The sequence below is a fragment of the Halichoerus grypus genome, chromosome 2 (assembly GCF_964656455.1).
Source record: "Halichoerus grypus chromosome 2, mHalGry1.hap1.1, whole genome shotgun sequence".
Lineage (NCBI taxonomy): Eukaryota > Metazoa > Chordata > Mammalia > Carnivora > Phocidae > Halichoerus > Halichoerus grypus.
Window position 1 is genome coordinate 163,290,880 of NC_135713.1, and position 16,283 is coordinate 163,307,162.

A 16,283-nucleotide genomic window follows, 5' to 3' on the forward strand; every position below is an offset into this window, starting at 1 on the left:
AATAGTTACCCTGAATGTAAATGGGCTAAATGCCCCAATCAAAAGACACAGGCTATCAGATTGGATTAAAAAACAAGACCCATCGAGATTGTACTATTAAAGTTGCCCACAGCTGTCCTGGAATATTTCAGACAATTCTTAAAACATTTGGAAATGTGAACATACTTTTGATGTGCCGTCCTAGATCTGGAAAGCCCCAGGGGCATGCCAGGCCAGAAAGCAATCAAGATCTTGGTGCATCATATTAAAAATAGGCTGAACCTTGCTCAGGAATTCAGCTTGATAGGGATCAAACCATTCTGAACACCTACGAACTCAACAGGAGATCGAAAAAAAGAATAACAACAACTCTCTGAACAGAAAAGCGACCACTTTCTGGAAGGTAGGACGTGCGGAGAAGTGAATCCGAGGCGATATTTGGGAGGATAGACAGCAGGGGAGGGGGCCTCCGTCGGCCACTTCTGGCAAGTGATAGAGCCGCGGAGCACAAAATCGGAACTTTTAGAAGTCGGCTCCGCTGAGGGACGTTGCTCCAGTGGCTAAGTGTGGGGTGGAACCCTCATGGGACAGTGTGGTCTCAGGACCCTCGGGGTCACAGAAAGACCGGGGGTGCCTGAGTGCAGCAGAGCTCCCAGGTATCGGAGCGGGGAAGCCAGCTGCAGAGACGGAGCCGAGGCGCGGGCTCTCAGCTCGGGGTTGCCATAAACCGTGATCCGCGGCACAGTCGGGCCACTGCTCCTCCAGCAGGGACCCAACAAGCGGCAGATCCGGGGAAACTCACCTTCTTCCCCCAGGAGGAGAGGTGCAGGAGTGCACTGCAGGGATCTGCTGGGTTTGGAGACTCCACACGGGGTCGGGTGCCAGAGATAGAAACACGCGGTCACAGGCCGGGTGAGCACGGAGTGCGGCCGGAGACCAGGGAGACGGGAGTGACTGACTGCTTTACTCTGGGGGCTCACTGAGGAGTGGGGCCCCAAGTTCTCGGCTCCTCTGGGGCGGAGATTGGGAGGCCGCCATTTTCACTCTCCTCCTCCAAAGCTGTACGGAAAGCTTGCAGGGAACAAAAGCTCTGGAGAGCAAACCCGAGCAGATTACTTACCCCGGACTGGGCAAGGGTGGGGCAATTCCGCCTCCAGCAAAGACATTTGGGAACCACGGCAACAGGCCCCTCCCCCAGAAGATCAGCGAGAACCGCCAGCCAAGACCAAGTTTACCAATAAATGAGAACGGCCGAACTCCAGTGCTAGGGGAATAAGGCACATAGAATCCATGGCTTTTTTACCATGATTCTTTAGTCTTTCAAAGTTAATTTTTTTTAAACTGTCTTCTTTTTTTTTTTTTTTTGAATTTCTCTTTTTCCCTTTTTCAACCACATCTTATCAATCCCTTTTTTAAAAAACATTTTTATTTTTCACTTTTAGTCATATTCTATCCCTTCATAGTAGTTACCCTTATTTTTGGCATATATATATAAGTTGTTCTCTCTTTAAAATTTTGAGATAGTTTCTTCTAACAGATCAAAATATGCCCTAAATCTCTAGTGTATGGTTTTGTTCTACTCTCCTGCCTGATCACACTCTCTCCCGTTTTTTTTCTTTCTTTTTTTTAAATCCTCTTTTCTTTTTTCAAACAACTTCTTATCAATTCCTTTATAAAAGTTTTTTATAATTTTCATCTTTACAGTCATATTCCATCCCTTCATCATATCAACCCTTATTTTTGTACATACATAAGTTTTTCTTTCTCTAAAATTCTGGGAGGCACTTTCTTCTAGGACCAAAATACACCCAAAATCTAGTGTGTGGCACTGATCTATGCACCAGCCTGATCATATTTGATCATATTCTGGTTTTTTTTGTTGTTGTTTTGTTCTGGGTTTTTTTTATCTTTATCTTTTTTTTTTTTTTTTTGCTTTCTCTTTTTTCTATCTTTCCCTTTCTTTTTCCCCCGGCTTCAGGTCTTTTCTGATTTGTTTAGAGCATATTTTCTGGGGACTGTGTTACCCTGTTAGCATTTTGTTCTCACATTCATCTATTCTCCTCTGGACAAAATGACAAGATGGAGAAAGTCACCTCAACAAAAAGAACAAGAGGTAGTACCGACTGCCAGGGACCTACTCAATATGGACATTAGTACGATGTCAGATCTAGAGTTCAGAATCATCACTTTAAAGATACTAGCTGGGCTTGAAAAAAGCATGGAAGTTATTAGAGAAACGCTTTCTGGAGAAATAAAAGAACTAAAATCTAACCAAGTAGAAATCAAAAGGGCTATTAATGAGGTGCAATTAAAAATGGGGGCGCTAACTGCTAGGATAAATGAGGCAGAACAGAAAAGCAGTGATATAGAAGACCAAATGATGGAAAATAAAGAAGCTGAGAAAAAGAGAGATAAACAACTACTGGATCACGAGGCCAGAATTCGAGAGATAAGCGATACCATAAGACGAAACAACATTAGAATAATTGGGATCCCAGAAGAAGAAGAAAGGTAGGGGGGGCAGCAGGTATATTGGAGCAAATTATAGCAGAGAACGTCCCTAATTTGGGGAAGGAAACAGGCATCAAAATCCAGGAGGCACAGAGAACCCCTCTCAAAATCAATAAAAATAGATCAACACCCCGACATCTAATAGTAAAACTTATGAGTCTCAGAGACAAAGAGAAAATCCTGAAAGCAGCTCGGGACAAGAGATATGTAACCTACAATGGTAGAAACATTAGACTGGGAACAGACCTATCCACAGAGACCTGGCAGGCCAGAAAGGACTGGCAGGATATATTCAGAGCACTAAATGAGAAATATATGCAGCCAAGAATACTATATCCAGCTAGGCTGTCACTGAAAATAGAAAGAAAAACTAAAGGAATTTGGAAACACGAAACCAGCCCTACAGGAAATCTTGAAAGGGGTCCTCTAAACAAAGAGAGAGCCTAAAAGCAACATAGACCTGAAAGGAACACAGACAATATACAGTAACAGTCACCTTACAGGCAATACAATGGCACTAAATTCCTATCTTTCAATAGTTACCCTGAATGTAAATGGGCTAAATGCCCCCAAAAAAGACACAGGCTATCAGATTGGATTAAAAAACAAGACCCATTGATATGCTGTCTGCAAGAGACTCATTTTAGAACCAAAGACACCCCCAGATTGAAAGTGAGGGGGTGGAAAACCATTTACCATGCTAATGGACACCAAAAGAAAGCTGGGGTGGCAACCCTTATAGCAGACAAATTAGATTTTAAACCAAAGACTGTAATAAGAGATGAGGAAGGACACTATATCCTACTTAAGGGGTCTATCCAACAAGAAGATCTAACAATTGTAAATGTCTATGCCCCTAACATGGGAGTAGTCAATTATATAAGGCAATTAATAACAAAAGCAAAGAAACACATTGACAACAATACAATAATAGTGGGGGACTTTAACACCCCCCGCACTGAAATGGACAGATCGTCTAAGCAAGAGATCAACAAGGAAATAAAGGCTTTAAATGACACACTGGACCAAATGGACTTCACAGACATATTCAGAACATTCCATCCCAAAGCAACAGAATACACATTCTTCTCTAGTGCCCATGGAACATTCTCCAGAATAGATCACATCCTAGATCATAAATCAGGTCTCAACCAGTACCAAAAGATTGGGATCATTCCCTGCCTATTTTCAGACCACAATGCTTTGAAACTAGAACTCAATCACAAGAGGAAAGTCGGAAAGAACTCAAATACATGGAGGCTAAAGAGCATCCTACTGAAGAATGAATGGGTCAACCAGGAAATTAAAGAAGAATTTAAAAAATTCATGGAAACCAATGAAAATGAAAACACAACTATTCAAAATCTTTGGGATGCAGTAAAAGCAGTCCTAAGAGGAAAGTATATAGCAATACAAGCCTTTCTCAAGAAACAAGAAAGGTCTCAAATACACAACCTAACCCTACCCCTAAAGGAGCTGCAAATAAAGCCTAAACCCAGAAGGAGAAGAGAAATAATAAACATCAGAGCAGAAATCAATGAAATAGAAACCAAAAGAACAGTAGAACAGATCAATGAAACTAGGAGCTGGTTCTTTGAAAGAATTAACAAGATTGATAAACCCCTGGCCAGACTTATCAAAAAGTAAAGAGAAATGACCCAAATCAACAAAATCATGAATGAAAGAGGAGAGATCACAACCAACACCAAAGAAATACAAACAATCATAAGAACATATTATGAGCAACTCTATGCCAGCAAATTAGATAACCTGGAAGAAATGGATGCATTCCTAGAGATGCATCAACTACCAAAACTGAACCAGAAAGAAATAGAAAACTTGAACAGACCTATAACCACTAAGGAAATTGAAGCAGTCATCAAAAATCTCCCAAAACACAAAAGCCCAGGGCCAGATGGCTTCCCAGGGGAATTCTACCAAACATTTAAAGAAGAATTAATACCTATTCTGAAACTGTTCCAAAAAATAGAAATGGAAGGAAAACTTCCAAACTCATTTTATGAGGCCACCATTACCTTGATCCCAAAACCAGACAAAGACCCCATCAAAAAGGAGAATTACAGACCAATATCCCTGATGAACATGGATGCAAAAATTCTCACCAAAATACTAGCCAATAGGATCCAACAGTACATTAAAAGGATTATTCACCACGACCAAGTGGGATTTATCCCTGGGCTGCAAGGTTGGTTCAACATCCACAAATCAATCAACGTGATACAATACATTAACAAAAGAAAGAACAAGAATCATATGATCCTCTCAATAGATGCAGAAAAAGCATTTGACAAAGTACTGCATCCTTTCTTGATCAAAACTCTTCAGAGTATAGGGATCAAGGGTACATACCTCAATATCATAAAAGCCATCTATGAAAAACCTACAGCGAATATCATTCTCAATGGGGAAAAACTGAGAGCTTTCCCCCTAAGGTCAGGAACACGGCAGGGATGTCCACTATCACCACTGCCATTCAACATAGTATTAGAAGTCCTAGCCACAGCAATCAGACAACAAAAAGAAATCAAAGGCATCTAAATCGGCAAAGAAGAAGTCAAACTCTCACTCTTTGCAGATGATAGGATACTTTCTGTGGAAAACCCAAAAGACTCCACCCCAAAACTGCTAGAACTCATACAGGAATTCAGTCAAGTGGCAGGATATAAAATCAATGCACAAAAATCGGTGGCATTCCTATACACCAACAACAAGACAGAAGAAAGAGAAATTAAAGAGTCGATCCCATTTACAATTGCACCCAAAACGATAAGATACCTGGGAATAAATCTAACCAAAGAGGCAAAGGATCTGTACTCAGAAAACTATAAAATACTCATGAAAGAAATTGAGGAAGACACAAAGAAATGGAAAAACGTTCCATGCTCATGGATTGGAAGAACAAATGTTGTGAAGATGTCAATGCTACCTAGAGCAATCTACACATTCAATGCAATCCCCATCAAAATACCATCCACTTTTTTCAAAGAAATGGAACAAATAATCCTAAAATTTGTATGGAACCAGAAAAGACCTCGAATAGCCAGAGGAATGTTGAAAAAGAAAAGCAAAGCTGGCAGCATCACAATTCCGGACTTCCAGCTCTATTACAAAGCTGTCATCATCAAGACAGTATGGTACTGGCACAAAAACAGACACATAGATCAATGGAACAGAATAGAGAGCCTGGAAATGGACCCTCAACTCTATGGTCAACTAATCTTTGACAAAGCAGGAAATAATGTCCAATGGAAAAAAGACAGTCTCTTCAACAAATGGTGTTGGGAAAATTGGACAGCCACATGCAGAAGAATGAAACTGGAGCATTTCCTTACACCACACACAAAAATAGACTCCAAATGGTTGAAAGACCTAAATGTGGGACAGGAGTCCATCAAAATCCTAAAGGAGAACACAGGCAGCAACCTCTTCAACCTCAGCCGCAGCAACTTCTTCCTAGAAACATCACCAAAGGCAAGGGAAGCAAGGGCAAAAATGAACTATTGGGACTTCATCAAGATAAAAAGCTTTTGCACAGCAAAAGAAACAGTCAACAAAACCCAAAGACAACCGACAGAATGGGAGAAGATATTTGCAAGTGACATATCAGACAAAGGGCTAGTATCCAAAATCTATAAAGAACTTATCAAACTCAACACCGAAAGAACAAATGATCCAATCAAGAAATGGGCAGAAGACATGAACAGACATTTTTCCAAAGAAGACATCCAAATGGCCAACAGACATATGAAAAAGTGCTCAACATCGCTTGGCATCAGGGAAATCCAAATCAAAACCGCAATGAGATACCACCTCACATCAGTCAGAATGGCTAAAATTAACAAGTCAGGAAACGACAGATGTTGGCGGGGATGCGGAGAAAGGGGAACCCTCCTACACTGTTGATGGGAATGCAAGCTGGTGCAACCACTCTGGAAAACAGTATGGAGGTTCCTCAAAAAGTTGAAAATAGAGCTACCATATGATCCAGCAATTGCACTACTGGGTATTTACCGCAAAGATACAAATGTAGGGATCCGAAGGGGTACGTGCACCCCAATGTTTATAGCAGCAATGTCCACAATAGCCAAACTGTGGAAAGAGCCAAGACGTCCATCGACAGATGTATGGATAAAGAAGAGGTGGTATATATATACAATGGAATATTATGCAGCCATCAAAAGGAATGAGATCTTGCCATTTGCAGCGATGTGGATGGAACTGGAGGGTGTTATGCTGAGCAAAATAAGTCAATCAGAGAAAGACATGTATCATATGACCTCACTGATATGAGGAATTCTTAATCTCAGGAAACAAAGTGAGGGTTGCTGGAGTGGGGAGTGGGTTGGGAAGGATGGGGTGACTGGGTGATAGACACTGGGGAGGTTATTCGCTATGGTGAGCGCTGTGAATTGTGCAAGACTGTTGAATCTCAGATCTGTACCTCTGAAACAAATAATGCAAAAATGTTAAGAAAAAAAAGAAGAAGAAGATAGCAGGAGGGGAAGAATGAAGCGAGGGAATCGGAGAGGGAGACGAAACATGAGATGATGGACTCTGAAAAACAAACTGAGGGTTCTAGAGGGGAGGGGGGTGGGAGGATGGGTTAGCCTGTGATGGGTATTAAAGAGGGCACGTTCTGCATGGAGCACTGGGTGTTATGCACAAACAATGAATCATGGAACACTACATCAAAAACTAATGATGTTATATATGGTGATTAACATAACAATAAAAAATTTTTAAAACTAATGATGTATGGTGATTAACATAACAATAAAAAATTAAAAAGAAAAAAAAAAAGAACACACAGGCATACTTCAGAAATACTGCAGGCCTGGTTCCAGACCACCACAATAAAGCAAATATCGCAATAAAGAGAAAAAAAAAAAAAGAATTTAAAAGTTTATTGAGGATAAGGGAAATAAAGTATTGTCATATATTCTTGTAGAGGAGTAAACTCATATAGCCTATGTGAAGAACAGTGTGGCACTGTATCTGAACTCCCAAGTTCACTGAAATCAAAATGTGGAAACAACCTAAATGTCCAACAAGTGAATGGATAAAGAGAATATGGTGTTTATGCAATGGAATATCATTAAGCCGTAAAAAAAAAAAAAAAAAAAGGAAATCCTGCCATTTGCAACAACATGGATGAACCTAGAAGATATTCTAAGGGAAATTGGCCAGACACAGAAAAACAAATACTACATGACCTCACTTATATGTGGAATCTAAAGTAGTCAAACTCATAGAAGCAGAGATAGGATGGTGGTTGCCAGGGGATGGAGAGAGGATTAATGGGGTGATATTGGTCAAAGGGTAAAAGTTTCATATATGCAGGATGAATAAATTCTAGAGATCTAATGTATAGCATAGTAATATAGTAAACAATACTGTATTGTATATTTGAAATTTGCCAAGAGAGTCGATCTTAAGTATTCTCACCTGGCAGGGGAGGGGGGTGGTGCAGAATACAAGACTCCAAAATATACCATTTGGCATGTGGATTATTTTGAGCTAAAGGCAATGAGACCAAGCAGCCTCAAGAAAAACTTTTACCTCTCCCTTAACTACGTAAAAGAATTTAGATTGGGGGCCTGGCTCAGAAAGAGAGCTATTACCAGAGATAACTTTTTTATCTGAAAGGCCTATCTATATGGCGGCACAAACATCAAACTATCAAACATTTGCTCTTCTTATCATCCTGTGAATGACCCTCTTTTCCTTTGAAGCTCCAGGCCCATCCAATTCCTTAGTTCAGGATGACGTATAAGCCTCAACTGCCTGACTTGCCCTTGAGTCTTATAATTTGGGGACTCCCCATACATGTGAAATTATATTTGTTTTTCTCCTGTTAATCCATCTTATGTCAATTTAGTTATTAGGCAAGCTAAAGAACCTAGAAGGGAAAAAGAGAAAAATTTTCTGCCCCTACACACCAAAAAAGAAGAAGACAGAGGAGGAGGAGAAAATGGTAATGATGTCAGGTGATGGGTATGTTAATTCGCTTGATTGTGGTGATCATTTCAACAACATATACATATATTAAAACACCAAGTTGTACACCTTAAATACATACAATTTTTATTTGTCCATTATACCTTAATAAAACTTTTCAGGGAAAAAAAGCACTCAGCAGGAAAAAGGTCAGTAAGAACCTTTGCCATATCAATATTACTCCAGCATCATTATTAATTTTTCCATGTTCATTAGGTGGTCAGGTATTTTTAGGTTATCAGCATATCCCAGGTTTCCATACACCCCTTCTGTCTTGTAAGAGGGTTCCATAGTAGACATGTACTGGTAATATCTGCGGCAGTCACGGTCTCCTGGCTGAAGCTGATTGGACTAAGAGATTATCACTTGACCTCCTTAGGCTGATCAGATTCTCTCTCATGGGACTCTGACTAGAAGTAAACACTGGCCCTGGACTGACTCTTAAATCAGAAAGATTGGACTTGTGTGTTATGGGAAGACTTTTTACCAGAGAAACTGAGAAAGCTGGCCTGCATCTGGGCCCAATCATTAAGAGACAAACTCCACAGTAATAAAATTAATTTTTTAATAAAAAGAGTCATTAACTGTAACAGAGAATTGGCATAATGAGAGGTTGGCTACAAAGAAGGATAATGAGAGGTTGGCTACAAAGAAGGATAATGAGAGGTTGGCTACGAAGAAGGATAATGAGGGGTTGGCTACTAAGAAGTGTAAGAAGGGGTTGGCTACTAAGAACCTCCAAAGAATACAGGACTAGCAGAAATAAGGAGCAGCCTCCACCCCTAGGGCTGAGATGTGCCGCCCAAGGAAGAGGCTAACCCCAGGACGAAGAGTCAGACCTTGTTGGCCTGGCATCACTGGATGGAAAATGAAAAGAAGTTACTGTGTTTCCACACCAGTGGAACTTGCTGGAAATCCAACTTCTGTTCTTGGGGAGTATCTCACAGGAGGTACAACATTATAAGACCAGCTGGACCCTGGGCAGGGGATGGGGATGTTGGAGAAGGTCATCAAGAGGATGCGACTGCTAGTTGACCCTCAAGCTGGGCCCGGGCAATGAGAGGCTCTTCCCCCACTCCCGTGTCCTTAAAATGTGCATTCCACCTGTCTTCCCCACTAGGAGCTTCAGGGAGCTCTTGACAGAGCGGTGGGTTGTTGAGACCATCTGGACAGTTTATGTGACTGAACCCAGTTAAGGCCTCTGTGTAAACTTTTTAAGATTTTGCGACTGGATGTGGAGATCTACTTGTCTCACAGCCACCCGACAAGCCTCATAAGTAAGTTCCCTCACTTATTAAATCTGCCACCTACCGAGCTGGAGTGGTCTACCTCTTTCCTTGGTCTCTCCTTGCCCTCCCTGTAGGGGGCCAGCTTCAGATCTCACCCAGGGAGGTCCTAGGTTGCCAACTACAATTGGAGAGCCATCCAGGAGACCAAAGAAATGGGCCTTAGGAAAGAGGCACCTTTGGGACCATCCCAGATGGGCATCACTTTATGTGGGGAAGGGAAAATGTACGCCGGCTACTTGGGGACTGCCGCAGGGGTACAGGGACGCCCAGAAAAGGCAGGCTGGTCTCATGCGCTCGTGAAGGAACTATGGAGAGCGTACTGCAGTGGAGAAGAGAAGTGTGTGGCTGTGCAGGGGGCTGCCTCCCACCGCAAGCCTGACTACAGGCTTGAGTTAGAAAGTGGGAAGAAGAGCTGAGGCTAGAGAAGGACTGCAAGTGTCCATTCTGCTCCCCGCAGGGCTTAGTTTCCTTTTCGCAAAGCTGCCTCGGACTAAGGTTCGAGGGCTTGTGACAAAGCCTGATTTGGACACTTAGGCCTGGGATCCCTGAGAAAGTAAGGAGAGCAAAGAGGAGGACGTTGTGGCGACAGACACTGAAGTGGAAGAAACACTCCGTGCTGACTGATTCCTAAAACAGAGGAGACCAAAGCAGCGCAACATCGACCCCAGCCAGCAGGGCGGCCCCAGTTCAGCAAATGCTCGTGAGGAGCCTATCGATATAGCTACCAAGTTCCACAGACGTCAGGAGAAAGTAGCCAGGCATGGCTAGTGTGGCTATGGGATATGGGGCACGATGCATTTCTCTGGACAGGAGAAAGAAAATGAGCAACATCACCATACACCCTGCCCTTCGGCAGCATCTGCATGGCACTCAGGGGCTTCAAGGTACTCACTCCTTCACAGATTGGATTATTCTAGGCTTGGTCCAGTTAAGGGATCTCCTTGGCACATGGGACCCTGCACATCTCTATGGAGGTACAGATTCTTAGGAGTTGGAAATGAGACCGGCAATCTATGCCCCTGTCTTTGAAAGCCCTGAGTGGGCCACATTCACTGCAGAAATGGACACCAAGGTACTCCATCTGTCCCCAGCACCTGCTATGGGACACTCATATCCATGCTGAACCCAGTCAAGGGACAAGACATTTACGATGTTGGGTGATCATTTGCTGGTCTGGGGGAAACTGGCAAATCCCAGAAACTGGGATGGGCTCTGGGAAAGAGCTGAGACAGAGCGGGAGCTCAGAATGCCAAAGTCTATCCCAATCAGCTGTGAAGAGTGTGATAAAAGTAACCAGAAAAAATATGTTTGACCTCCTTGCTGCCAAGACCCCACCTAAAGAGACAGACCAGCAACCCAGTGCTATGCTGGTTGATCTATAGCAAACCTTAAAACCTGAACAACAGTTCAGGCCTGCCCTATCTGTCCCTACCATCCCTGATGCCCCTACCTGCTCCAGCAGAGGCCCCAGGGATACATTCCTATTTGGAGTGGGTGCCTCCCATGCCCCACTTACAAAATACAAGCCAAGACTGCCTCCAGGTGAGGGCCATTAGGGGCAACCAGAGGCCTCATGTTGGGCTCACTATTGACTAGTCCCCTAGAAATTAACAACAGCTGACAGCTCTGGTTGATACTGGAGCAAAGTGTACGCATTCACAGTAACTCTCAGAAGTCTCCTGGCCCCCTCAGTGCCATCAGTGGTTAGGGAGGGCAAAGAATTATGCTCAGAAAAGTCCCTTTGACACTGCAAATTAGCAGTTCTCCACAATGAGACCTGGTATCCCTTCAATACCAGAGAATATATTGGGCACATCCTACAAGGTCAAACTCCGCAAACCTCCATCAGTAAATTCCACCTCTGGGTTAGAGTAATCAAACCAGTGCTGAGGGGAAATGCCCACTGGGAACTAGTAAGTCTACCATCCATGAGAAAAATGGTAATTGTCAAATAGTATAAATTGCCTGGGAACATAAGGAAATAGGAGAACTATCAAAGAACTGCACCAAATGGGTATTACATGCTTTGCCCATAGTGCTTTCAACAGCCCTGTATGGCCAGATGGCTCATGGCAGATGACCATGGACTCCCAAGAAACGAACAAGATAAAGCCACCCATCCATGTGGCTGTGCCCAACATTGCCACCACATTAGATACTTTGGCCATGGTCCGAGGAGTGCACCATGCTGACTGGATTTAGCAAATGCCTTTTTCAGTATATCCTTTGCTGCTGAGTCACAAGATCTATTTGCCTTCGTATGGAAGGGGCAAAAATGACCTTCCCGGAAGGCTACCTCACAGCCCTCCAATATGTCATGGGATGGTAACATGAGACCTGACCCTGTTCTCCTTCCCCACAACAGTACAATGGGCCTGTTACATCAATGATATAATGTTAACATGTGGAGACTCACCTCTGCTGCAGGACACCCTGAAGATTTTGCTGGAACATCTGCAAGGGAAAAGATTAATTCACCAAAAATTCAAGGCCTAGATACCACCATAAAATTTTTGGGAATTGTTTGGTCAGGTAATTGGGGGTTTGGTAGGACTTATTCCCCACCTGGCACAGTGCCTCCATCCTTTAAAAACAAAAAAAGAACAGGTGATCAGAGCTGCAAGCCACCTTTGAGAAGGCAACAATGCTAGTGAAATAGATTAAAGCTCTGGACATCTCCAAAGCAGGGCTACCATTCGAATTAGATGTGTCTGGGACTCTAGAATGTGCAGGTTGGGCATTATGCAGGAGACAACAGAAGGAGAAAATACCGCTAAGATTTGGGTCTTAGCTCTGAAAAGGGGCAAAACCCTGATACACCTCCATAGAGCAACAGCTCCTGGCAATGCGCACAGTGCTCAGGAAGAAAGAGCACATCATGGTAAGAGCTTCCCTTTCTGTCAAGGGACAGTTGAGAACATGCTCCATGGACCCACTTCTGCCATGACTCAAATTCCCACTTTAAGTGGCATGTCTACCTACAACAAAGGACTACCCTGCCCACCAGCCCACTGCCTCTAGAAATGTGGGTGCTACTAGGCCCTATAGAATATAGAGAGCTTCCAAATGCCCCCACCCCTATTCCTGTGGCAGCCCCTGCTGTCTCTATAAAGCGGGCATGAGGAAAACTGCTGATCTAGTCAGGGCAACCGTCCCACAAGGACCGTGGCAGCTCTGCAGCCCAACACTGACACCATCCGGATGGAAACAGAAAGGAACCTGGCCGTTAACCCTTTGCACTAAAAGTTGAATGGTTCTAAAAGAACTAACCCTATGGCTTAGACAATGAAAAGCTGAGGTGCAGATGATCATAAATAAGCCCTTACGAGGTCAAGATATGTGAAGAAAACATTTAGGTTTGCCTGCAAGAGCCTGGGGCAGTCCTCACTGTTTTCCACATCCCAGCTCATGAGGCGCTAACACTCCTTTGCAACCAGGGAACTGATGCCCTAACTTGGGTAAAAACTCCTCAGTAGATACGGCTGATTGGACACATAGAAAGAGAGGCCACCATAACTCCCAGATTAAATGGCGTATTACCACGGATGCCAGATTGCCCCTAAAATACAGTGGCTTGGTTAATGCAGTAATAAATCCTGTGTATTCTAAACCACCCTCAAGGCAACTGCCAACAAGTCCGGGACCATCCACTGGAGTTTCCAAATGGTGAAGGATTGGCAAATTGATTACATTTGCCCCCTCCCTCCACGTGAGGATTCTAAATATGCCTTTGTTCACATGGACACTATGTCTGGCCTCATCCGAGTTTCCACTAACAGGGGATTGTAGAAGCTGAGCACCATGTACAGCTACTCTCATCAAAGAGACAGGTACTCACATCAAATGTGATCAGGGATCACATTTCAAAGGCCATGATATACAAGAGTGGACAAAAGACCATGACATTAAACAGAAGAACATCTCCCCTATAATCTGCAAGCGGCAGGACTGATAGGAAAAAAATAAATATTAAAGCAGCAGATTAATTTACTAACAAGTAAAACCACCTGGCCAAGTGGACTAAACTATCCCAGGCTTTAATACATTTTACATGATCAACCAGTAAGGCCTATTACCCAATATGCCAAACTAGGAACCCCTCTGCCAAGGCACCTAACACCGACCACAAAGGTATAAAAGTCGAGGAAGGGGTGCCTGGGTGGCTCAGTCGGTTAAGCATCTGCCTTCGGCTCAGGTCATGATCTCAGGGTCCTGGGATCGAGCCCCGCATCGGGCTCCCTACTCAGCGGGGAATCTGCTTCTCCCTCTACCCCTCTCCCCATGCTCATGATCTCTCTCTCACACTCTCTGTCTCTCAAATAAATAAATAAAATCCATTAAAAAAAAAAAAAAAGCATCTGCCTTTAGCTCAGGTCATAATCTTGGGGTCCTGGATTGAGCCCATGAGCAGGGAGCCCGCTTCTCCCTCTGCCTCTGCCCCTCCCACCCCTGCTCATGTTCTCTCTGCACTCTCTCTCTCTCTCTCAAATAAATAAGATCTTTTTTAAAAACTAAAAAATTAAAGTCAAGGGAGACAGCCATTGCCCTAAGTCTCACCATGGATCAACATGCTAGCCTGCTGAGAACATCAAGGCCCACCGTGCCTGGGAAAGGCATTTTGTACTGGAATTCTCAGTAAGACATCCCATCAGGATAGATGAATTACTTCCCCCTGCTGGGGCGGGGGGAGAAACTACTCAGGGAACTACTCAGTCTCCAATGGGATCCCATTGTCCTGCTGCAAGCCAGACCTGCTGAAATGCACTACACCTGGAGTAGAACATGCCCCACTGAAAGAGGGGAGAGGTGAGGGTCCTGGTCTGGCATAGCCCACCCCCAGCCCATCTCCTTATTCCTGCCTCCATCCCTCCCCAGCCAACATGTACGGCACGCACAACCAGGTCAAGTTTCTAACGCGACAACGACAGTAACATCCAAGGATCAGGTCACAAGTGTAATTCAGAAGGGAAACACTTTCCCACACAACTTCCTATTAACTGTCTGCCTTTTCAGCCTTAGATTTCTGCGGCTCCTATGGTGTCCAGTCATGAGATGGACTCCTATTATAAATACCATTCTACAGTGGGGCCACTTGTATGCCCAACAAAAGAATTATTCCAACTCTTGGGTATATGACAGCTCATCAGGATTATCACCGCTCCAGGGAGTGAATTAAAAAGTCTGAAAGCAGTACATGAAAAAAGAACAAGCTAGGACTAGTACTCTTAATTCATCTGATATTACCAATACGACTCCCGAAACCCAGCCTATGGCACCGACTATCAGTAACACTGGACATTCTTTTTCTGGGAATCAAACTACACAGGCAGCCCATCAAACTGTTGATCAACAGGGCCCTAAAAAATACCATTTGAGCCCAGGTGACTGGGCTCAGAGTTGGGATATATTCATACAGCTCACCCTGGGTTATGGACATCTGAGCGCTGAATCACCTGGCACCCCTATGTGGGGAACAGAAAAATCACTCTAAACAGAACCAACCCAGCTGTACCAGAAATATGGGATGTAGGTGGTCATTCTGTCACACCAAAGGATGGCAACTAGTTTGACGCTGACTGGTCACACCACCCAGATATTTATTGGGAAGCCCCGAATGGACCCCAGTGGTTGGGTAGCACGGATCTTTGGCCACGGCTTCCACCTGGGTGGCTGGGCCACTGCACCCTGGCTTTTCCCTGGGCACAAGGGAGAATCGGCCCCATCGTGACCGCAGTTGCCAGCCTTCCTCTCCTCAAGGCCAGATGGGCATGTTCTGTTTTCCACTGGTCATTTGGCTGCCATGTTTGTTGCTTCCAGTGGCCTGGAGGACATTGTAACCCACACAGAAGCCCTTACTATATTCACCCAGCACCTTACCTGACAGCCAGTGGGGGAAAAGCTTGCCCTTACTGACCACTAAAATATCTCTCATGAGAAAAGCGGTCCCCCAACATGGGATCACTGCCTTGCAAGGAAGCACCTATACCATCCTCTGCACAGAATGCTGTGTTCATACCTGACAGATCCTCTAATGTACCCTCTCTAGTACAACTAAATAGCCTGAGTTATCCAACCCCCAATCTAGAGGACTTAATAAGTCAATGACTCAGGTCATGGGGCTCTTAATTTCAAAAACCGTGACTTATTTTGGGAATCATTATCTTAATCTGTGTTTTCTCTTGCATGTGTCCAAACGGGTGCTGTGCCATCTGCCTCCAGTTCGGCCAGAGAGCCACCCAACGAGCCACTTCCCGGCTAATAAAACCCTTGGAGACTGCTCAGGGCACATTGCAGAAGAGGGCTGCAAATCATTACAAGAGGGAAAGCACTGGAGGAGGTCACCCAGAGGATCTGACAGCCATCTGACCCGTGAGCTGGACCCAAGCATTGGAGGCTCCTCCCCGCCTCCCCTGTCCTTGATTTCAATGCCTGTGTGTGCATTCTGCCTGCCTTCCTGCCCTAAAAGCTGCCTCAGGGACACAGACT

General features: G+C 44.1%; 1 long non-coding RNA gene across 1 annotated transcript in view; it reads right to left on the reverse strand.

Annotated features, from left to right (window-relative positions):
* Positions 1-16,283, reverse strand: part of LOC144381004 (uncharacterized) — a 136,050-nt gene that overhangs the window by 119,313 nt on the left and 454 nt on the right. The window contains exon 2 of the long non-coding RNA XR_013445400.1: positions 12,214-12,251. This is a non-coding gene — a long non-coding RNA (uncharacterized LOC144381004). The remainder of the gene's footprint in view (positions 1-12,213; positions 12,252-16,283) is intronic.